Source organism: Lissotriton helveticus, chromosome 7 (assembly GCF_964261635.1).
Source record: "Lissotriton helveticus chromosome 7, aLisHel1.1, whole genome shotgun sequence".
In the NCBI taxonomy this organism is placed as follows: Eukaryota; Metazoa; Chordata; class Amphibia; order Caudata; family Salamandridae; genus Lissotriton; species Lissotriton helveticus.
In genome coordinates this window covers 1,886,765,110-1,886,789,739 of record NC_136068.1, presented here as the reverse complement: position 1 = coordinate 1,886,789,739, position 24,630 = coordinate 1,886,765,110, and positions in this window count along the sequence as shown.

Here is a 24,630-nt window from a genome sequence, read left to right as displayed (position 1 = left end):
TTAGTCATAGTGTTAACAACTTCCACACAGTCATGTGTGGCAGGATTTGAAGTAACTGACGGTAACAGTGTAGCAGGATTTAGAACGTTGCAGCGTCTAATTTCTATGTGTGGTTGGAACAGTGTCAGTTCATAACCTGTTAAACGTGCAATTGTCAAATGCTGAGTCTGTGTTCGGTTTAAAAGAACTTCCACGGAGTGTGGAACTTGTACTGTCAGGGAGTGTCCTAATACTATGGAATCACTTTGTCTGATAGCTAGTGCTGTGGCTGCAACTGACTTGAGGCACGCAGGCAGCGCCTGGGCTACTGGATCTAGTGTGCTCGAAAAATAAGCACAGGGCTTGTATTGTCCTGCTTGATCTTGTGTAAGAACAGATAATGCTGTACCATCACGTTCTGTGACAAAAAGTGTAAAAGGCTTACTGTAGTTCGGTGTAGCTAGAACAGGTGCTTGACATAAGGCTTTCTTTAACTCATTGAAACTAAGCGTATGTTCAGATGTCCAAGGGAGGACAGTCGATACGGCTGCCTCCTGTGTCGTTAACTGTATCAGTGGTTTAGCTAGAAATGCATACTGAGGAATCCATTGTCTGCAATAAGAAGTAAGGCCGATAAAAGCACGTACCTCCTTCTGTGTCTTGGGCTGAGGGAGACTCGCTATTAACTGGATACGGTCAGGTGTCAACTGCCTACCCCACTTGGACAGTAAGTGGCCTAAGTAGATCACTTGCTGGACACAGAATTGAAGCTTTGAAGGAGACACCTTGTGCCCCATCTCGGCTAGGAAATACAGGACTGTAAGCGATGCTCGCTCGCAAGCACGTTCAGAACGGGCTGTGATCAGTAGATCATCCACATACTGGAGCAGGGCAGTGTCAGATGGCATGTGAATGTTGTCTAGTTGTCTCTTAAGTGCTTGACTGTAAATACTAGGACTTTCTGTGAAACCTTGAGGAGCTTATGTGAATTTATAGCTCCTTCCATTTAAACAAAAACCGAAAAGGTACTGGCTGTCTGGATGAATTGGAACACTGAAAAATGCGTTTTTGAGGTCTATGACTGTAAAAAATATTGCCTCAGAATCAATGGCTGTCAATAGGGATGAGATATCTGGAACAACTGGATACTGGGGAATGATACATTTATTGAGTTCTCGAAGGTCAATCACTAATCGATATACTGGGGGTGCATTTGGATCAGTACGTTTCATGACTGGAATGATAGGAGAATTACATACATTGGAGTCAGTTTCTACAACTACTCCTTGAGCAATGAGCTCGTCAATAATTTGGGATAAGGCTGCTACAGCCTCAGGTGGCAATCTGTACTGTCTGATTCGTGGTAACACTACACCTTGCTTGAGAGTCACACGATGGGGTGTGATTTGCATGAAACCAACATCAGTTGGACCTTGCGCCCATAGATGCTGCGGAACATTAGACAATCTCGGATCAAAATCTCGTAAAACATAGTGACCCTTGAAGTCACGTAAAAACAAACGTATTCCCTCTGGGGAACAACAAATAACTGCACCTAATTCTTTCAGTGTCTTAATGCCTAACAAATTTTCTGGACAGGACTTCGTAAGCAATAGATCAGTAGTTCGGGACAATGGACCTACTTCTAGAGTAACTGGTTTTGATATCTCGTTTACAATAGGCTTTCCTGAAAATCCAAGGGAAACATTTCTAGAGCCTGAGAGCGGAGCCCCTGGAACCTCGTCGTGACTAATGGTAGTCCTACTTGCCCCTGTATCAATCAGAAACTTTCTGTCTTTCCCTAATACTTGACTGTGAAGATAGGGACCTTCTTGATCTACAGGAATCTCGATGAGAGGCAAGCCTACCTCCCTCTCTAGGCTGTTTCATGAATACGCTTGATACTCTGGATACTCTGTCTGTGCATACTGGTACATCTGCTGTGTAACATGCTGTGTTGCAGTGATAGGCTGCGGTGCTGGAACTGTCTGTTGTGCATTCTGTGGCTGAGAAGTCTGTGAAACTTGTTCTTGTCTAGGCGGACGTGGTCTTTCTTTAGTTTTACCAGTGGCTATGTTGTGTTTCAGAACTGCACACTCGTTTATAAAATGACCTGGCTGTTTACAATAATTGCATGTCCCTTTAACGGGAGCTGCAGGATGACTGGCTTGATTCGGACCCCTCTTCTGACTGTCTTGAGGGACAGATTGTGCAACTAGTACTTTCATTTTCGTGTCTTTCATACGTCTTCTCTCGTGTTCTTGCTCTTCTCTGATTCTATTCTGGTGATACTGGAGCATCTGTAACATCTGGGACGGGGTACTAGCTTGCCAAGTACTTTCGACTTTCAAAACTCGATTCTTAACTTGTGGACTTGAATTCTCGACTAATTTAGTAACAAAAAGATGAGGGTATGACTCGCTACTCGTCTTCAAACCACTGTTGATGCTAAAACATTTCTCAAATCTAGAATAAAAATCACTAGTATCTTCGTCTTGTTTCTGTTTACAGGCTGAGATTGCATCCCAGTCTTCCTTTTTAGTGGCTAATAATCTAGGTAAAACTTGTATTAATAATTCTGGTAATTCTTTACATTTGTCTCCAAGGCCGGTACCTGGTACACATATCTTATCTTCAGCTTCTAGAGCTGTCCAATCGATCTTTTTCTCTCCCACCTCCCAATCTTTTTCCTTGAGTTTTTCGTATACCCCTGCGGGCAACAGGACTTTTAACATCTTAATAATATCTGGATACGTGTATTCTCCCATACGGAGCATGTCTTTTAATTCTCGGTGGAACCCTGCTGGATCTTTGTCGTGACAGGGAATTAATTTCTTCATCTCTAAGAGTTCCATCTTTGTAACTGGGGTGTAAACAAATACTCGTTGCATTTCACCATCTGGTGTCCTAACTGGGTGTACTTCTCGTAACGGATGCTGTCTATCTATGTAAAACGGTTTACTTTCTGGAGGTGAGACATGAACAAAATGCGGATTTAAAAACATTCTATATTTGTGGCGCTGTTCTAGAATGACACTAATTAAATCGGTACCTAAACCTTTCCATCTATACTGGAGTAACTCGTTCAGGATATCATGTAACGGACCTGGATCAGAATGTTGACCCTCATACAGTGTAATGAGGTGCTGGATCATATACATACCCACCAGTCGCTGCTCGGCTGGGGGCAGTTTCAGAAACATTTGTGCCACTATTTCGTCTGGAAAAGTGGTAGAATCAGTAATCCATCGGACTGCTGATCGGGCTAGTTCTTGTTCATGCATGGTACTTAACTCACTATAACCGATTCGTGATTTCAGAATTTGATCGGTAGCTTGAAATACTTGTTCTAGAGAACCTTGTTCTGGTGCTGGAAGATGAAAGACTTTCTTGTGTTCTAGGCGTAAATGTCGGTCTAGAATTCTAGATTTACCTACATACGCTATTCTGGCGGTATTCTCGTCGTCTACCTCTTCAGTAGAAGAGTCATTTTCTTTCTCGCTTACTTGTGCTTCTTTGCGTTGTTTGTGTAACCTTATTATTTCTTTACGTATTTTCTTGTACATACTCTCTATACTATTGAGTGTCTTGTGCTTACCCTCGGCTATATTATCACTCCACTTTGTCAGAATTCTCATTTCGGTCGGATCTTTAGTCGGGGAATCTTGTTCCCGTATTAAACAATTGATCAGAAACTTTAATAACATGAACTGGATCTCAGATTTCCTGAGAGACATGACTTCACCAATACTTTCTGGATCTTGTCCTGTACGAATGAAACGATACATTCTGTCTAGATCTTCTTTCATATTCGGTAGGGTGACCAAATACTCGGACACCTGTCTTATACGTACGGAATATAGAACCATACTATCCTCGCCTGGGACTGGATCATAACAGCATTCAGTAAGAACTCGCCTGATTTCTGCAATGGACTTATATTTGGGCGTACGCTGTAACGCACGTTCATGTAACTCGACTGCTCCTAGACGTCTACTTGGCGGCGGGGTACCAGGAGGACCTCCTCCCGCGGCCCCTATACTGGAATCATCGACTGATACTCTTCGAGCTGGCAGAGTGACTGATGTGGCGGGAATTTGTACTACGGGCTGGACCGGGGGTACCGTAGCAGGTACTGCAACAGGTGCCCCGGTGACTGGAGGAGCAGGATTTACATTATTTACAGGAGCTGGTGGAACAGGATTTGCATATTCTGGGACTGTGTTGTCCAAATAGGACGAGAGAAAAATATCAGCTGCGGTCGGTTTGTGACGTAGCTTGGTCGGAACTAAGGGTGGCGGAAAATTACATGGTGCTTCCGGGGTTGCTTTTGGCAAGCCTTCGGCAAGAAGAGGATACATACCCTTAATAAGGGCATTTCTCTGTCTGTCTGACTGTTCGGTTTTAACTCGTTCACCTATTTCAATTAATTCCCTTTCTTGGGCTCTTTCTAAGGATTCTCTACTTAATTCTGACTTTCTGATTTCTTTTTCGGTTCTTTTATGAGATTCTTTGCGCCATAACTCGATGGCATCTTTCTGTGACTGTCTGGCTTTCTTTTTCCATAATACTTCTTCTACTCGCATGATGCACTCGGCATCCCATGTACCCGATACGGGCCATCTGTACTTTTCTTCTAACTGTTTGGTGTACTCCACCCACAAATCTAGATACAATATGGCACTTATGCCATGCTTTTGATACATAAAATGACCTGGACTGTCCCTAGGCGGGACAGGAACTGCTTCTTCTAACAGACCTTTTCTAGTTTTTAACTGACGTAGTTTTGAGAGCAGCGGCATGACTGAACTGTAGTCTAGACACAATACAATACACAATGAACACGATAATTACACCACTTTCATACCACGACATTGAAATACATGAATGACATTTAAATTAACAGTTTTGACAAAATACTACCTGGAATACTGAAAACAGAATACATGAATTTCTCGAGAACAGAACGGACTAGAACAGAAACTAGATGCACTGCTAAAACAGTACGAAACTTACCGGTCTCATAAAGAGACACGTCAGGACCCGCATCCACCTAAGTGGACACTTCGTGTTGGATCTGCGTACCCAAACCCACGGACCAGAGACAATGCAATTGACCCTGTCTAGATACTACCCCAGCAACGGTACTCACCGGGCAGCAAGAACGGAAGGCCTCGGACTGGACTGGACTGCTACGACGCCGGACGGACGAACTTCGGACTTCTGTTACGGGTGGGCCTCCGGATACCTCGTCTGGATGCTGGACCGCAACCTCCGTCTCCTCCGTGGGCCTGAGGGATACTTGAAGCAGAAATATCTACACCTGCACGGTATGGTTCCGTCACGGCTGCAGAGGATCAGGGGGCTTGCGTGGCTTCTCCGGCGCGTGGGGAAAGGGCAAGTACCTGTTCGGGCGCCATTATGTGGTAAATAAATAAATAATACCTCTATTTTTGACTGGATATAACAATAACAGATAGCTCAATAAATAAGAGTCAAGATTCGAGGTAGTAGGAGTTTGCAGGTTTAATACAGCATAAAGGACAGGAACAGGACAACCTGCACGGGCAAGATCTGGGATGGCTAGCCAACAGGGGGGCCCCGACAGCTGTCGGGCAGGATCTGGAATGAGCGCGCTAGTTTTTAATAACAGTACACAAGTATATATACTAAAACAATTGCATTACAATACATGCAGTAGGCGGAACAGTGGGTGGGGCCTGTAACAGTCGCGAAAGATAAGGGTGAAAGTAGGTGTAACAGGAGGCGTGAACATAGACATGTGATGTAAACGTAACAGAATATGTCATAAATGGGGCGGAAACATGGAGGGGGCTACCTAAGGAGACGGGACCTCTAACCTAGTGGTGCGCGCAAACTGACAATGACGTGTAACTAGGGAGAAGCTGGGGGCTATGACTTCTGCGCTAGAAGGAGAGACGAAAGTCTGGAGAGTCAGAGCGACATGTACCTAAACACTATCTAGTATCTGATGTTTAGAGAACATGTTGATAGAATCCAAAAGTTATCAGGGCAAAGGCTAACAGACACTAAGACTGGTGCATGAATTATTCTACATGTAGTGTGTGTTGAGGAATATTAAATGACCATAAATACAGTATTTCTCTTACATGGAGACGTAAAGGCTAGACGATGACTGAAACTATTGATGCGATTCAGTGGCTTAGGAATGCAGAGAAGGAGAGCTGGACTGATAACTGGAATCATAACATACTCTTGGCAGACTGGCAGGCAGAGCCAGGCCGAGCCGGGCACTGTGAGGCAGGAAGTAAGTGAAGGGTCAGGGATACAGGTGGGGGCTGTATCGCTCCTCAGCGAGGGTTCAGGAGACAGGAGCTGAATCTGAGTCCGGGCCCTTTTGAGGCCTAGAAACGGAGACTTTACAATGTAATAACGTGCACACTGGGAAACGTGGCAACATAACTTTACATAGGCCTAATACTCGTAGCTTTCACGAGGCATACTAGAGATGGACACAACTGTAATTGCGTCTTTAATCGATCATGGGGAATACATATGCATATTAATCATGCACACATAACATAAGATGGGGAACACGTAGGGACACAGAACATGGCAAAATTTACTTTTCCACACTACTGTTGTTTTATAAAGTCTTTGTGTGCTAGGGAACTTTGTTAATATTTGCATTGCAGCTTAGGCTGCAGAAATTAGGAAAGGTGGGTGGTTCTCTCCTCCCTTTAGCACCCAAAAAATACTGGCATTAAAGAACCAATTAGTGAATATTTTCAGTGGAGCCTTCCCTATGATCAATACCACCATCCTTTTGTGTATACACATGGTCCATTAAGCCCACCATGAACCATATTCACCTCATAGGGAGTGGAAAAGTACTGACAATATGGCTGACACTGGGCCCTGCTGTGTTGAGCACAAGGGCCTGGTGGGGGTTGTGCTACAAAAAACAACAGGATACCACTGCATGACATCCAGAACGTTAACTTGGACTCCATGCAATGGAAGCATCCTACAGGGGGGACTACATGGCCTCTGTGGGAGAAGGTGGGCCTGCAAGTACACCAAATACCAGCAATCCCGCTAATACACACACCTTTACAGCAGGAAAAAGTACACCCCTTGGAATTACAAGATTGTAATTTCTGGACAAGGTGCCTGACACATAGGCCAGATGTATGAATTGGCTGCAAGTTTGATCTATGCACTTGCCCCCTCAAGCCCCTTCACACTGACAACCATCGCAACTGTATGTATCCTCCCTCTCACTGCCTGGGCCTGCAGTGTGGCAGGGCTGCCCCCTGGCCTGGCTGTGAAGGTGTATGCCCTCTATGACAATTGGGGAGGTGCATACATAGCACATACCAAAACCCACACCTCAAACCACATAACACACCATGCACAGGTTCACACATGACAGTGACTGCAATGGCCACCGCAACATAGCTCACACATTTACACAAGGCCCTGTTTTGATCTACATTACACTCCTACATTGTGCTGGGTTGATTGCATCCCTCACACAACACCCCCCTCACTGTCATTGACATTTGAAACACAATGAGTAACCTGGCCTGTGTATGAGTAGGCATACTACTCACAGCAGCATAAGTCAAACACACACACACCTGGCCTTCACTCTCATGAGCATGGGAAAGTCTGCATCCTTCCGTGGTCAATACCCTTTACCATGGAGGACATTGACCACATAAATGACATCATCATGCACATAACTCTGCTCAAACATCATGAACTATGGATAACACCATACAATGTGTGCAATGATATGCGAACTAGGGACCCACACAACACATTAGTATCTCCACAGTGAATGCAGCCATACCATACTGTGACATGTTGTTCAGACACAACAATGTTACTCACAAATACAAGCACAAATTCCAGCACACCTCGTCCAAATGTGCTACACATGTCAAGTGGAAGTGCATGTATGTCATTGTTAAAGTACAAATGTAGAGAGAAGGGACACACATCTGTGTCAGGCACATGAGTAGCAATGCCCATGTACAGTCAAGCAATCAGGTAATGAGATGTCCATACACACAGCTCGACGTGCCCATCAAAATGGTCAAGCAGCAAATGACATCATGCTAAACCAAAATAGACACCTGTCCCTGACAATGTAGGACAATGCAATTTACATACACTCATCATGATGTGCAGTGGCAACTGTAATGTGTGTGAACCGTTGATGTGTGCCGAGACATTACATACATTGTGTGTCACTACCACCCACTGGTGACAGCAAGAACAGAAGAGGAATCCCAGTCCAAGACTCTGGATGACCCTGAGCTCCCAGTTGTGGATGTGTAAAGTATACTACACGAAATAGTAGTGAAGTTGTAGTTTATTAGAAGAAACACAGGAGCAAGGTAGGCAACATCCTACACAGGTCTTCTTCCTCAGCAACTGCCCCAGGTTGCTAGGAAGGAAACTAAGATACAATAGAACCTAATGCAATAATTCTAAATGAGCTTAAAGGAACAACATAACACATCTTCCCCTTTATAACAAATAAAGAAAAGAACACAAAAAAAACCACAAAAAAAATTAATGACATACAAAATCTTCTAACCACTTTGGTTTGGAACAAATGCGTTTCCGATCCATGGACACATCACTGTTACAATTAGGTTCATAATTGACAGGTGTAAGATCAGAAACTTGCTTAGATGGAATAGCACCAAATGAGGTACACAAATTAGAAACACTGGGAAAAGAATCTACAACAACGGTATCATTCCCACAATCTGGAATATCAGAACTGGCATTGTTGATGGAAAGATTTTCAGATATACAGAAACCACCATGATCCTCGTAAGGAATAGATTGAGGAGCAGGTAAATTCTCTTGCAATTTAACAGAGTCTTTCATCTCAATCTTTTTGCCTCTGTAAATGGCAATTCTTTTAAGATTCCACACCTTACCGTCACTTAAAAGAACTGCATTGCGCAAGATTTTCTTGACCATCAGGGGTTCAGAAAATTGAGAATCCCCTTTGCGAACTTTCCAGGGTTTCTTAACTTTAACCCACATTCCAACACTTACATTTGCAGTACTACTACAACATTTTTTGTCAAAATTTTTTTTATACTCAAGATGTTTATCAATAACATCAGATCTAACTTTACTCATACATATATCTAAACAAGACTCCTTATGTAACCAACTGGGATTACATTTGGTTCTGGCAACGCGACCCCTCATGATTTCAAAGGGTGACATTTTTAACGCATCATGAATGTTGGTTCTATAAGACCACACGGCCTTGAAAACAGATGTTTCCCAATCTTCACCATTTTGATTAGCAATTTGAATGGCATTCTTCAGAACTCTATTGAACCTCTCACAAAGTCCGTTACCGCTAGGGTTGTAAAGGGAGGTGGTTTTATGAATAATACCAACTCTCTCAAAATAAGACTGAGTTAACTTAGAGGTAAATTGAACACCATTATCACTGATGATCTGATTTGGAAGACCCTCCTCTATAAAAACCTTATCAATACAATTTAAAACTGATGAGGAATCAACTTTATCTACTATCGTAATACTGGGCCATCTAGAAAACACATCTATCACAGAAATTATAAACTTGTGATCCATACCAATTGGTCCCATAATGTCAATTGCAACAGTATGCCATGGACCATCCGGAATCAAAGGTTCACACATGTCAGGTTTGAGAGTGTTAAGTACTTTATCTGAATTAGAACAAGTAACACATTCTCTAACAATCCTTTCTGTAAGGACATCAACTCCTGGCCACCAATACCACTGTTTGACATTTTGTTTGGTCTTGACGATTCCACCATGGTCTTTGTGACACAGCTCGATAATGCTATTTCTCAAAGTTAAAGGAGGAACAGCTCTTTCACCTCGAAAAATAGTATCGTCACATACAGTAAGTTCATTTCTAACTTCCCAGTGTGGTCTTAATTCAGGTGAAATTTCTTTCTTTCCTGTCCATCCTTCATTAATGAATGAAATAACCAAGTTTAACATTTTATCTTTCAAATATTGTTCTCTCCATAACTTTTTCTCAATACAAAAAGGATTATTGTCAAAAATATAAGCAACATGAAAAGAATCCCACTCATTGACCTCACATTCTTGTAAATCAGTGGGCATACGGGAAAGAAAATCAGCAATAACATTGCTTTTCCCTGGAAAATATTCCACTTTGATAATAAAATCCTGTAAACGCATGGACATCCTAGCTATCCTAGCTGTAGCGTTGTAGAGTCCTTCAGTAGTAAGAAGCTTGGTAAGAGGTTTATGGTCGGATCTTACTACACATTCCTTTCCCCAAACAAAACTGCGAAAATGTTCGAGGGCCCAAACCACAGCTAAAGTTTCCTTTTCTATCACTGAAAATTTGCTTTCTGGAACAGAGAGAGCTCTAGAAGCGAATGCAACTACACGTTCTTTACCTAAGCTATCGATCTGAGAAAGAACGTCGCCCAGCCCCTTGTTGCTAGCATCAACAGTGATCACAGATTTAAGATCTAAATCAAAAGGGCATAAAACAGGAGCATTAATAATATCTAACTTGATATTGTTGAACTCATTCTCACAAGAAGGGGACCAATCAAACTTGACTTTGCTTTTCAAAAGTTGTCTAATATTGAAAACTTTACTTGAACATTTTTTGATAAATTTGGAGTAAAATTCTACCATCCCCAAGAATGACCTTACATCATCCTTGGAGGTGGGAGAGGGAGCCTCTTTTATGGCATCAACCAATTTAGGTTTGGTTGAAACGCCGTCACCACATAAAACATGACCAAGGTAAGTTACTGACTCAACCGCAAAATTACATTTAGAGAATTCAATGGTCAAACCTTTTTCTTCAAGAATACCTAAAACCTCTTCTAGAACAACATTGTGTTCCTCTTTGTCCTCACCGTAAACCAGAATATCATCCTGAAAAAATTTAACCTTAGGGTGTTTTCCAAATAACTGATGCATAATGCGGTGGAAGATAGCCGCAGCAGACGCTAAGCCGAAAGGCATACGCTTAAATTGGAAACACCCCATGGGGGTAATAAATGCAGTAAGCTGTCTACTTTCAGTGTCAAGAGAGATCTGATGGTATGCAGCAGATAGATCAATTGTGGAAAAAAACTTAGCTCCATTAACCGAAGCCAACATCTCAGAAATTTTAGGTAAGGGGAACTTATCTATTACAATATTCTCATTCAAATGGCGAAGATCGACACAAAGACGGATTTTGCCATTGGCACGACTTGCGACAACAACTGGTGAAATCCAATTGGAAGACTCAATTGGCTCAATAATGTCTTCATTAACTAGTTTTTCCAGTTCTTTTTCAACATCACCACGAACTAAAATAGGAATATTTCTGTCTTTGAAGGTTTTAGGGTTGGCACTATCTTTTAAAACAATATGGTGGGAAAATCCTTTAAAATTGCCTATTTTCCCACTAAACACTTTAGGAAATTTTTTAAGCATAGATTCACCAATCTTAGTTCTCTCATTAACCACTAAGACAGGATCAGGACTGTTGGGATCTAAAATAATATCCAAATCCCACTGATCCTTCCACCCAAGAACAGAAGGTCCGAGTTTTGCCGCATATAATTTGCCTAAAAATTCCCTACCTTTGAATCTAAACTTCAAAGGTTTGTAACCTATCACATCAATTTTTCCGCCCGAAAACCCTTCAGCAGAAATATCTGGTGAATAAAGATCATTACCTAAATAGTCTTCAAATTTCGAATTCCAGACACCTTCATTGATGATGGTATATGGGGAACCAGAATCTGCATAAATGTCAATAGGGACTCCACCAATAAGCATATTACATATAGGTTTTTTAAGTACGTTCCTTTTACCTGAATCATTGATATTAAAAATATAAACTTTTTCAAGAGGTTTTGTAATGCATTCATCATTCATTGAACAAGGCAATATATTTTTCACACAATCATCCTTAAAATAACAATGCATGACTTTGTTGGACAAATCTTCTTCATCATCAGAAGATGAATCATACACAACACTAACTTTTTTGTTCTTAAGTCTATTACAAGCTCTTGAGTAATGCCCAATCAAATTACAATTCGAGCACTTTTCTTTGATTGCTGGACAAAGCTTGTAATTGGCCAGATGTGAACTGCTGCCACAACGGAAACACTTCAAATTATCACTTTTTTTAAATTCAGAAGGTTTGTTTTTTGTTTGAACTTTTTGTTTATAGTTGGATTTGCTTTGAACTTTAGAAACAGTTTGATCAGTGGATTTCTGAATTAGAATAGCTTTTTCCTCATTTTTAATTGCTTTCGCACTACGACCTGAAAGTTCTGCCTTCCTGACAATAGCCAAAATGTCTTTAAGATCCGAATCGCCATTTATCCAAAGTCTATCTTGAATAGAAGGGTCAGAGGCATGCATAACTACTTGGTCGCGTATAAATTGTTCTTGTAAATGGTCAAATTTACAATCTTCAGCTATTTTTTTGAGTTCAGCAATATATACATCAATGTTTTCTCCAGGTTGTTGTTTCCTGTGGAAGAACTTGTAACGAGTAATGCCAATACAAACCTTTGGCGAGAAATGACTGTCAAAGTCCTTTAAAATAATATCAAAAACGTTGGCATCACCACCACCACTACTTTTAGGCATTTCTTCATAAATTTTGAGACCACCAGCACCTAATGAGTGTAGAAATAATTTCCTTTTCCTTTCAGGTTTCATTTTGCCATCCTCATCTATGGTGTCGATGAAATTCATAAAATAGGCTTTCCATTGAAGCCATTTCATACATGGTTCTAAACCAGATGGCCAAAATGGTTGGGGGGACTGAATGGTAAAGTTTTGCGAAGTCATTCTGAAACTAAAATAATCAAATTTGAAGAGAAAAAAAATTAAATCTTACTTGCAGTTTAAACAGTCTCTTCTCAGGAAATCTGATAAGGTAGAGATTAATTTAAACCCGCTATTTCTTTTTTTTTTTTTTTTTTGTAAATATGAGCGCTGTAAACAGACTCAAAATCCTTTCCTCGCGCTCGTGGAGGTCGCCATGGAGACGACAAACATGGCCGGTGTGCGTGAACGTCAATGCGCAGCGCGTCTAGCGTGAGACGTCGTCTTTCAGCAAGAGAGAGCGGATTGACGTCACAAGGCAACACAGTAGAACGAGGGGGTGCGCGAGGAGGAAAGAGCTCGAGGAATGGAGCCGCAGAGCGTCGGCGGTTGCACCTTGAAAAATGCAATCACAGGTAGGGCGCTTTAAATAGTTGAAAGTAAGAACAATTAAGTCTATGAAAGCGCAAGCGGAAATAAATCCAACGTTGGTTGAAAACGCAGGTTATGAACAAAGAAGGAAAGTTCTTACTCACAAAAGACGGTCTCTGAAACGGTGGCAGTGACGCAGAAGTCTGAAATGTTTTTGAACAAGAAGCACGTTTCGTATTAAAGTAGCGTTAATGGAAAAAACTTTCTCCTTGTCGATGAAGTAGAAATTTAAAAAAAACGCTGAATCTTTTCAAAATTAGTGAAAAAGGGTTCTGGATTCCTGGTGTTTCTTCTCAGCCAAGTCGCCAAATTGTAAAGTATACTACACGAAATAGTAGTGAAGTTGTAGTTTATTAGAAGAAACACAGGAGCAAGGTAGGCAACATCCTACACAGGTCTTCTTCCTCAGCAACTGCCCCAGGTTGCTAGGAAGGAAACTAAGATACAATAGAACCTAATGCAATAATTCTAAATGAGCTTAAAGGAACAACATAACAGGATGCCTCTATGTCCTCTTCGGATAAGGATGAATGACCTGGCACCTCCGGTGTGGCTCTGCTTCCAGCCCCAGCAGCTGCAACATCAGCACACCCTGCCACCACTCCCGGACCATCTGCAAACCCTTCAAACAACCCTGCCAACACAGACAGAGCAAGTCAACAGGGCAACACCGGCACAGGTGCACAGGGAACCCAGGAGCTGACTGACAACGATAACAGTAACAACACGGACAGGGGCCCAGTGGCACATGTACCTGCCAGGGCAGGTCCTGCCCGTATGGGTAGGGGTGGTGTGAGGGAGGTCAGTGCGAGGCCACTGCCTGCAGATGGGGCTGGACTGCAGCAAGATCTGCAGGTGGATGCATCATAGATGCGTACCAAGAAAGCAGCTGAGGATTTGGCCAGGTTGTGTGGATCCTCAAGGGCATGCAACAACAGCATGCTGTACATCATGCCAGAATGGACTCCCACATATGCCGGGTGGAACCACACATGACCCGGGTGTAGTCCAAGACAGACAAAATAGATGAACTTACAGCGGTGCATAGGGACATACTGACATGCCTCTGCCAGATAGCCAACAACATGAGCACACCTCCCCATGTGCCCACAACTTCAGTTGCCACTACATCAGCAACTGCCACAGGGAGGGTGGTGTACTCCGGCGGAGAGTCTCCAGCACCATAGAAGCCTGCACCTGAGGGTCCCTCTGGGAAGAAGAAGAGGGGTCATCCGAAGAAGGGCAATTAAGAGGCAGAATGCCATGCTTACCCACCAGGACGTGACTACCTGTTCTAGAAATCATTCAATGTGTGCAAAGCGTTCACCTTGTTGAATGTTGCTAAACTCCCACACATGTGAAGGAGGTTCTATGTTGGACCAATGTTCCAGGATTAACAACTGCACCGTGAACTTTGGATTTGCATTGCACTGTACAGCACCTTCACTTATGTGTGGCTATCCAACACATGCATAAAATAAATTCACTACAACACAATACATGCCTCTGTTGTGACTGAAACTTGGTTTGTGCCATTGAGAGGATGACCTGTGAAAAGAAATCTGTGCATGGAAACTGCAACAACTATGTAAACACAGTCATGTGAGTCATGGGGATGTGACACATATGAGGTAGACACCCCACTACGTCAACATAACACATACTTACAATGCCCATCTAAGTCATCGTCCTAACTTATGTGAACAGAGAATGCAGTGGGGTGCATATACTCAACACCCATCCTGAATCTGAGCAATCTGCCCACAAGTACAGCATGGAAAAGAATGTTGGATGTGTTGACACAGACAAAGCACATTACAAAGTGAGGCACAGGTTTATTACACCAGCTAAAGTCATAAATCCTCAACAGATGGAGGTACCCTCACGTGACAGTGAGCACAAAGTCAGACACTGTGAACCATATAAGGCCATGGGTGTGTGGTACATCATGGTCAGGACAATGGCAGCCTGCAGTCTGCAACATGAATCTGTGATTTTGGGGGTCACACGTGACAAAACAACGGCCATAGGACACTGTGGAGTACAGACGTACAACACCATTCGAATCACTGATTGACAGCATACATCTCCAATACACATGCTACACACAAAGCTCAAGATACCTGGACACAACACAGTTACAATACCAGCACTGTTTGGTAGTACATACTCAATGGTAGGACACATCACTGCATGCAGCCTGTCAATGAACACACAGACACACTTAAGCAGCAACATTGCAACACCTACACATATCAGCCAATTACAAAACATAGACAACATATCACTGTTTACTCCCTATCATGGGAAGAAGTTGTTGATGAGCTGTGTTCGTACAGCCCCCTCACCCTCATCATCACGGGCAACATGTCCCAGAGCAGGATCCTCCAGGGCAGGCAGCTGTTGGTCCTCATCATCCAGGATGAGAGGCAACTCCTTCCTCACTGCCAGGTTGTGTAGCATGAAGAACACAATGAAGATTTTGCACACTTTGTCAAGGCCAAAGTGGAGGGCACCTCCTGTCTTGTCCAGGCAGCAGAATCTGGTTTTTAGTAGGCCAAACTGTCCACTCTATCACTCTCCTGGTCCTCCCATATGTCTCATTATAATTGATCTCCGCAGGTGTAACTCGGTTCCTGAGGGGGGGCAGCAACTACGACATGTTTGGGTACTCAGAGTCACCTACCAAAAAAAAACATTCAATGGGTTGGACAAGTGGGTAAATCTCTAAAGTTGCCAAAACACACAAGGGAAACAGATAATACACACCAACAAGCTAGGCACGCTGGTTCTGCAGCTGTGTCATCATGTATGTTATCCGACTCATCCGCATGATGTAAGCGTTGTATGCAGAACCAGGGAAAGATGCACACACTGGTGAGATGGTTATGTCCAACAGACATACCACCAGGACATTGATAGAGTGGAATTTTTTCCTGTTAAGGTATGTCACCTCATGTGCCAGTGGTGGTACCAAAGCAACATGTCTGCCATCTATGGAGCCTATGACATGTGGCATTCTTCCCAAGGCATAAAGTCACTCTTAATCACGGTGATTTGTTCTGGGGTTGGGAAGTGGATGTACCGGTTCAGGAACAACAACATTGCCTTCAATACATCGCGAAGCACAGGATTAAACATGGTCTGTGATATCCCACCAGCACTAGCCACAGTGTGCTGGAAGGTACCTGTGGCAAAGAAGTTTAGGGCTGCCATCACCTTTACCTTGGGGGTCAGCACTGATGGATATGTCCTGCCAGGTTGCAAATGTGGTGCAAACTGCTCAGCTAAATCCTCAATAGGTGGCCTGATGAGGTGGTACAACCGGATGCAGTCAGGTTCATACATGGTTGCATGGTCTGGGAAAAGTCTATGGACAGCTGGTCTCCTGCAGTACATAGGTGAGCAAAGAAAATTTGTCATTGACCCTGCATATGTGGCAAGTACCATGCACAATATCACATGCAACTTCAGAAGAAGACACAGTAACGTGGTGTGTGTGTTGTTGGGCATGGACAACAATGTCAGCTATGTGCCCCTCACATAACATCTCAACTCTACATGTTTACACATCAAGTGCTAAGCTGTGCTGTGAACAATCAATGTGGTCTCTCCCAGTACATCATCACACATGTCACTTACACAAAACACACCTCATTGACTAGGACGGACAGATTATGTTGCCCACATGACAGGTGTTTGTCTGTCACACACACAACTATCTGATATTAGCACAAGGGCACTGACATTATGTAGCATCTAATGTACATGTAACAACACACCCACAAAACACACATGATGTGCTACAAGATTGTTGCACGGGCAAAAAATAGATGCCTGGGATAAACAGGCTCAACAGCAACTCACATGTCAAAATCACATGGATGGTGATGACGATTGCCAAATAACACAATTAATCAGAGTCATGTATGTAGCACAATACGCACATACTCTGCATCAACACCACATGTTAGCTGTGGGACACCCAATGACACACAGTCCTTTTCACCTAGGAGATAGGGTGTATGTAACATGCCAGCACACAATGGCCACCTAGAACTGTGTACATGCATTGGGGTGTGATCTGCACAGTTGTCAATGACAGTGGTGATGTGCATTGCACACATTGGTGTCTCTCCCCATCGCACCTTGCAAAGCCTTGGAGTGTGTGCCACTATGTGCAACATACAATATCCCAAGTGGACACACATACTCACACATTGTGGAAAATTAGTGCGTTTTGGTGAACATTATCTGCGCCATCTTGCCTCTTCCCCTGATGCCACACTTTTGTCGTGCGCGCCCGCCATTTTAAGATGTCCCGATCAGAACAAACCCTTTTGCATGCCGCTGGCCCCTGACATAGCCCTTTGCCTTCACTAAGCCTGCACGCTGACCACCCCCTGCTTGCACCTGCCTTGAGTCATAAACCCCTCTTCGGCGCTGCTCTGCCCCCCGGCCCTCATCCTGTTCCCAGCGCGACACCTCCCTGCTTTCCTTTCATGATCTCCGGCCCTTAGATGCAAACCCCCTTTTTCCCCGTGTGCCCGTTTTGTCCTCCCCGTTCCCAAGCCGACACCCAGCTCTGCCGATACCATCCTTGCCCCTCCCCGTACAATAGAAAGCTTCCCCCATCAAAGAATCCCCGGGTTGATCAAAGCCCCCCCCCACCCCATGAGATCCGATCAGACTCCCCACATTCCGTGAATCGGCGGATTATCCAGCTGCGCGATGCTCATCACCTGTTGTGACTAGGGTGGGGACTTTAACTGTAAATGTGTGTGGGAACGGGCCCAAAGGGGAGTTCCGAGAATGTCTTTTCCGCACATCAAAGCTTTAAACATGTATGTGTAATCTGCAATAAAGTCATAAATGTGGATATAAGAGGCCAGGCCTCAGAAATACAGTTAGAGCACCTCAGAACGATACCTTCTGTCCGTTTCGTTGTGTTCTCCTCCGGAGAGAATAAAAAAACCTTGTTTCCTGCTTTCCAGTCTCCAGCGCCTGCCTCTTCATTGATTTAAATAACTAGAGGGTCACAGAGGCAATACCGCCGGGCAAATATCGATTGTCCCCGACCCGATTGAACTTTTTTTTACAATTGGCGCCCAACGTGGGGCCCATCAGCGACTCGTGGATCCAGTGGGAGAGGTCCCGACGACAGAGTGAACGACTGCAACGATCGGGAGAGCTCTTGCCCAATAGACCCTCGTCTGGCAGCTGATCACCCGAACTTCACTAGTTCCGAACAGACCTCTCTCGAGTGATCTACGGTCCTGACTGGGAACCATCAGGAGTGCCGTGAGAAATACGAGAAAAAGAGGACGATCGGGCGCTGGATTCGGAAGACAAGAAACTGTCCACATGGTCCGGGTAAGGTCGTGTTGCCACGACAAGTTGCGAAAGAATTTGTTTTGATTGCTTGATTGTTCAAAAATACTAGTATTGCCTTGTTTATTTTTATTTAGAGATTCACTGTCTGCAAACGGAGAAGCAACAGGCTCTCTCTCCCTTTGCAAGCAGTGGAGGATAAGTAGGGTAGCAGCCGTGCTTGTTCTTTTTCTCCCCCACTCAATAATTGCTTGAAACTGAACTGTTGTTCACAAACTATTGTTTCCTGGAGATTCTCTGTCTGCAAGCAGGGAAGAGACCATCCTTTTTGCAGATAGTGAAAAGGGTAGGTAACGCAGATCTTTGCGGTCCTACTCATTCTCCCCATTGTTATTTTGTTGGTCTTTTGGTTTTTTTTGGATCCATGAGGTATTCACTACCTGCAAACAACGTAGAATAGAAATATTCTGTCTAGTCTTTGCACCTAGTGATAAGATAGGCAGTGCTGACTTTTTAGTCCCTCGTTACGAGCCGTCATGTCTGTCTTCTCCCCATTGATAAATAGCCTGTTTAGCCCGGACCGGGTGTTAGAGGTGGACCATATGGCTCCACTAGAAGGCACCCCTAATAAGGACATGTTCATAAACTATGGGTTAGTCACCATAGCTTATAATAAATTATGGCACAGGTATACCGAAGATAGCCAAGACAAACAGTGGCCACTGGCAGGATCCTTTGACCTTGATAAAATAGAAACGTTAGAAATAGCCCTTCGAAATAATAAGACGACGCCAATTATGCTCGACAGTCTCGGTATGTGGCGCAGAGAGGCTACGAAACGACAGAGAAAAGACGAGGATAAACCAAGTAGGGAAATATACCGACAGGACAACCCCAGGACACCGCTACCCACAACTTATCCCCCGACACTATACAAAGGACGACCAGACTTAGGGTCAGACCAATGCGCTTTTTGTAGGTATGTCGGACACTGGAAAGCCCAATGCCCGACTCTACTGAGCGTGAGTAAAGGCAAAGGGCCGACAAGAACGACAGACCGACAGTACGAGAAAAGGCGCGAGACAGAGAAGAACCCGACTTACATAGACAGACCAGACAGAACCACCACGTTTGATTATGCCCGATGGCACAGATTTCGCCAGGAAAATCTCAGCGGCATGATCAAGTTCTCCTAGGTCGGGCAATGTCAAGACGGGAACCCAGCCTCGTTTAAAATTCACAGACGGAAAGAGATAATTATGACCAATAACTGTTTTTATATTTGTCTTGGGTCTTTGTATGTCGTACTTGTACTGTCCCCCGTCTGAGTTCGTGTGTATGTAATGTACAAATCTGCGTCATCCCTCTACACGTGTTTCCGTGTTACTCGACCCCTGTTAGCAGAAACTTAGCATAAAAGCAACCTGGAAAGAAAGAAATGATAAAACAAAATCCGTAGACCATTAATAAACTTGAACTTTTAATTTAACACAACGAACAAGGAATAATAACGATAAACTGTAGAAAATGAAAAGTCAAACAGAACATTCGCCCCCCCCCCCCATTCTGGAACCTTCCAAAGTAGGGCAGGGTTACGGCTACGCCCAACCAACGGCAACCCATATAAGGCGAGCCCCGCCGCCAACTCTTGGTCAGGAAATCTTAACGTATGGGGGAGCCGGAGGAGAGACAGGAGCCCGCAGCCTGGGCATTTGCAGGTAGTCCCGCCACATGTCTCCTTGGCCGGCCGCAACGGGCCTGGAAAGACTAAGGTAGTCCCGCCACATGTCAAGAGGAGAGCGAGGCACCTCTTCCTTTTCTCTTCCGTCACAGCCGCAGCAGTCCTGGACGGCGGGATGTCCTGCACGTACCTCCACAACAATTTGTCCAAGTTGGGCTGGGAGGGAGAGGCGACGCGGACGAGCCTCTCCCACCTCCACCGGTAGGAGGTTTCCCAGCCCCCAGCCCGGCGCCGAACACCCCCAGTCAGGCGATGGTGCCCATACTTCCACAGCACCGGACACACCATGGTGGCACCCCAGTACTTGCGCAGCACCGAACACACAATGGTGGCACCCCAGTATTTGCGCAGCACCGAACGTACAATGGTGGCACTTGGGGAACACCGGATGTGGAGAGGCCTTCATGCGGGGCGATGAAAAGGAGCGGCATGGAGTGCACCGGGAGAAGGAGACGATGTGAACGAGTCTCCCTCGCCCCCCCCAGGTGGGGGCATCACAGCTGCACCCCAGCTGAACGTCCCGCTCTCACAAAACAGGGACCTCTTCCTTTCACTCCGAAGGGTCTCTTCCATTCTTGCAAACTCGACGAGAGTGGCCCCTGTAGGGCCTCAAAATGGCGTCTGGATCCGCTGGAAGGCGGGCCCCGGCCACTAGAGTAACTTTGGCCAGCCATACAACTCGAACATTTGTCCCATGGAGCACGAGCCCCCATCTCCGACAGCATCTCCGCAGCCTTGAAGATCATACAAAAGTCCCCGGCGGAGCCTTCGGCCTTTGCAGGTTTCCGGTAAGGGACGGCTGCTTCGATCGCCAACGAAACAAACATGACATTGCCACACCTTCTGTTAGCGTGAATTCTAGAACTGCCGAAAAGGACTCTGGTCCAAACTGCCAGTAATGGAAACATTTCCCCCTGATGCTGCTTCCGGACTGTGCCGGCCCCGCCCAAAAATGGCGCTGGTATCAATCGGAACTTACGAACACCTCGTGGTGTTCCGTCGCACTAATATAAACTTGATGTTCTGAGATTTTTGTGATCCTTTGTACACTTGGCTAGAAAAGACAAGGAGAGCTCACTCGACGAACAGTATGAAAGAATCCCCATTACAAATGTTGATTACAAATATACACTGTATTATATTTTTATAACCGATGTAAACCCCATTTACGACGCACACGTACGGTATGCATATAGGAAATCTGATTACTACTATTGTGATTATGCTTCTGAATTATGAAATATATGCCCCCGAACCCCCAGCCAATTAGTAGACGTTTTAGTCTCTTACAAATGAATGAGTAAAACTTTCCGATGTTTTTACTGTTGCAAACGACCCCCCCCCACTGTACGCACTTTAGCCATTGCCACGACCGACCAAATACGACCACACCCTCCTAATCCATATGCTGAAATGAATTTGCAAAATAAAGTCTTTGAAACTATGGACGGGTATTGCATGCTTTATTTTAAAACAATATGGGATGGGTAGGAAAGTTCTTTTTCTGTGCACCCTACTCTGCTCTCTCTTTAAGGTTAAAGGAAGATGGTTGCCCAGCCCTGGAGGACGGATCGGATCGACAACACGACACTCCGTCTTAAAAGTACGCGACTGACTCATGAACTCTCGCGTAGAGGAAGACCGTGACTTCCAAGGATGGGTAAAACGAATGGTGTAAATGAGGGAATGTAAAAGGAGGGTGAAATGAAATAATGTAAATATTGTAAAGTACAACGTTCCAAAGTAGCAGGGACCCAAGAACCGAAGAACTTTAGAACGCCACGGCGTTGAAAGAGGTTTAAGGATCCCGATAGTGAGATATATCCTTTGACTAGATACCTCGCACTAGGCCCCTCTGGTTTCCTTTTTATGTTTCCCCGCACACGCCCTACATGAACACGCTACCCCCCCGACTCCGAAAACCATATCCCCGGGGACCCTGCCCCAAGGAGGAAAGACGAGTAAAAGGTAAGTAAAGGACTTATGAATCCATGTATTTGAATGCGCGCGAATGCTGTCTCCCCCACCCCCCCCTTTTTTTCCTCCCTCTGCAGGTTACATCAGAGATTACAGCCAAGGTGTGGCGAAGATCTGAGACCTTGCCATGTCTAAATACACGAAACGGACTAGCGCCGCAGGGTGGTGTCTAAGCACGCCTGCAAACTACTCACGTATCGAACAAACCCGAAAAATTAGCACAACCTGATAAAAAGTGATCACCCTTAAACCAGACCGGACGAATGAACCCACGTTACGTATGATGCGAAACTGTGAGGGAATGTGTGTGTGTGTGACTGAGGCGTTGACCCAACTGGTCAAAGGACCGAGAATGCGAGAAAGTGCGACAAAATGGTACCTCCTTTTTCTTCTTTCCTTTTCTCAAAGCACGTCCCCTCTACCCTGTCTAATGCTCAAACTGCATGATTACAAGATTCTAACGCGGACTCGTGAATACCCTTTACTGTATAATGCACTAAATAGCCTTTCTTGAATGCACTGCCGCCCTCTCTGTTGCACGTGTACTATTTAGCCTGCCGTTGCACTCTCTCTCTCTCTCTCTCTCTCTCTCTTTCTCTCTCTCTCTCTCTCTCTCTCTCCCTCTCTCTCTCTCTCCCTCTCTCCTCTCTCTCTCTCTCTCTCTCTCTCTCTCTCTCTCTCTCTCTCTCTCTCTCTCTCTCACTCTCTCTCTCTATTTTTTGCACTACCACTCTTCCGAGTGGTTAGCCCCGAAATTGGCAGATTGCCACCCCTAGCACACCACCTAATTGGCTTCAAATACCGTCAGTATTTGCACAAACATTTGTCTTTAATACAATCACCCTGAGGCCGCGTCATTACCTCTCCTTTTCCGCTAGAAGTCAATGAACCCAGGTTGGGCCGTAAGGGAAAGGACAGGTAAGACGACAGAGGTTCCCTAATCTGGCCCGAAATAAGGGAACTACATGTCAACGGCTCCTATAGTATAAAACAAGGACCTCAGAATACGCGACCCTCCCCTCCCCGAATCGTCGCAATACCCAAACCAGAAAAACGAGCACCCCTGTTACCTCCCCTGTCTATGTCCCTGGTTGTTTCCCATAAAACCCCTGTCCTTCCTAGTTAAGTAACCGGGCTGTAAAAGGTTACGTAGGACCCAGAATGATGTTTTACAAGGTTAACAGACTAGACCAAGGTAAAGAAATCGTCAAAATGAACCCCGCAGTAGTTGAAAAACAGGATGCACCGATAGAAAGGAAATGTTTAGCCATGTTCGTCTCTCAGCAAAATACCTGTGTAGTACCATGTTGACGACTCACTGTACCCTTTTGTAAATGTGAAACTCTAGAGAACGGCATATCTTTGCCAGATTTGTCTCCCGAAGGTGGGTTACCATCAGATGAACTGTCATGCCTGTAATAAATGATTATGAAGGAAAGTCATAGTAAATCCAACAGGTCCGCCACCGGTCATTCATATGCCAGTTGTGAACGTTAAATATAACGGACATTTTTCATTCTTTGCCTGGAGCTGGGAGAGAAATAGACTTTTTTGATTATCTTCATCCGCAAATTTTCTAAAAGACTGTCTTTTCAAACTTGTTTAAGGGTACTGCCGTTGGAGGAGAGAAGGACCGGATGTGGGAGCACGAGGCCCGACTGCAGACTAAGGAACACCTGCGACATTAGCCAAGGCGAGACCACGACTGAAAAGAGCTGCAGGACGAGGCACTGTTTTCGACAGCATGAAAAGAAAGGGTCGACCTGATGCCCCTGCTCGACGTCCAGTGCCTGTCGACAAGTCCCCGCTCTCTGAATTCCGTCACACGCCCGCCTATTTGAAGTCTCTCGTTCCCCTAGTTTGTTCCTAATTTGGCCTTGCTCCATCCCCCTTTTTCCTCTGACCTACCCTATGGACTGTTTTGAACGCTCTTCTTCCATCGGAACTTTCTGACAATCACCTCAAAGGACACAGGGCGAAAAGGACCTTTCCGACCAGAAACGTGAGGAAAGGGTCGTGCCCTGCAACGCAGAACTTAGAACAGAGCTGGACTTGTAGCTCCACCGCCGGTGCTCAACAGCGCCAACGAAAGACCACAAAGAACAATGAGAACTCGTAAACTTCGAACATTTGACATCCTCAATCACCGTTTTTTTTGCCTCATTTCTCTCCCAGCCGCCATTGTATTGATCCTGCTCCAAACCGAATCTGAAATATGTATTAACCTGCCAGTTCACGTTATGATATGTACTTGCTGCTCGCCGTTTTTTTGTATTTCATTCCTATGACTTTCCTGCTGAACAAATTTATCAAAGTTTATCAAATAG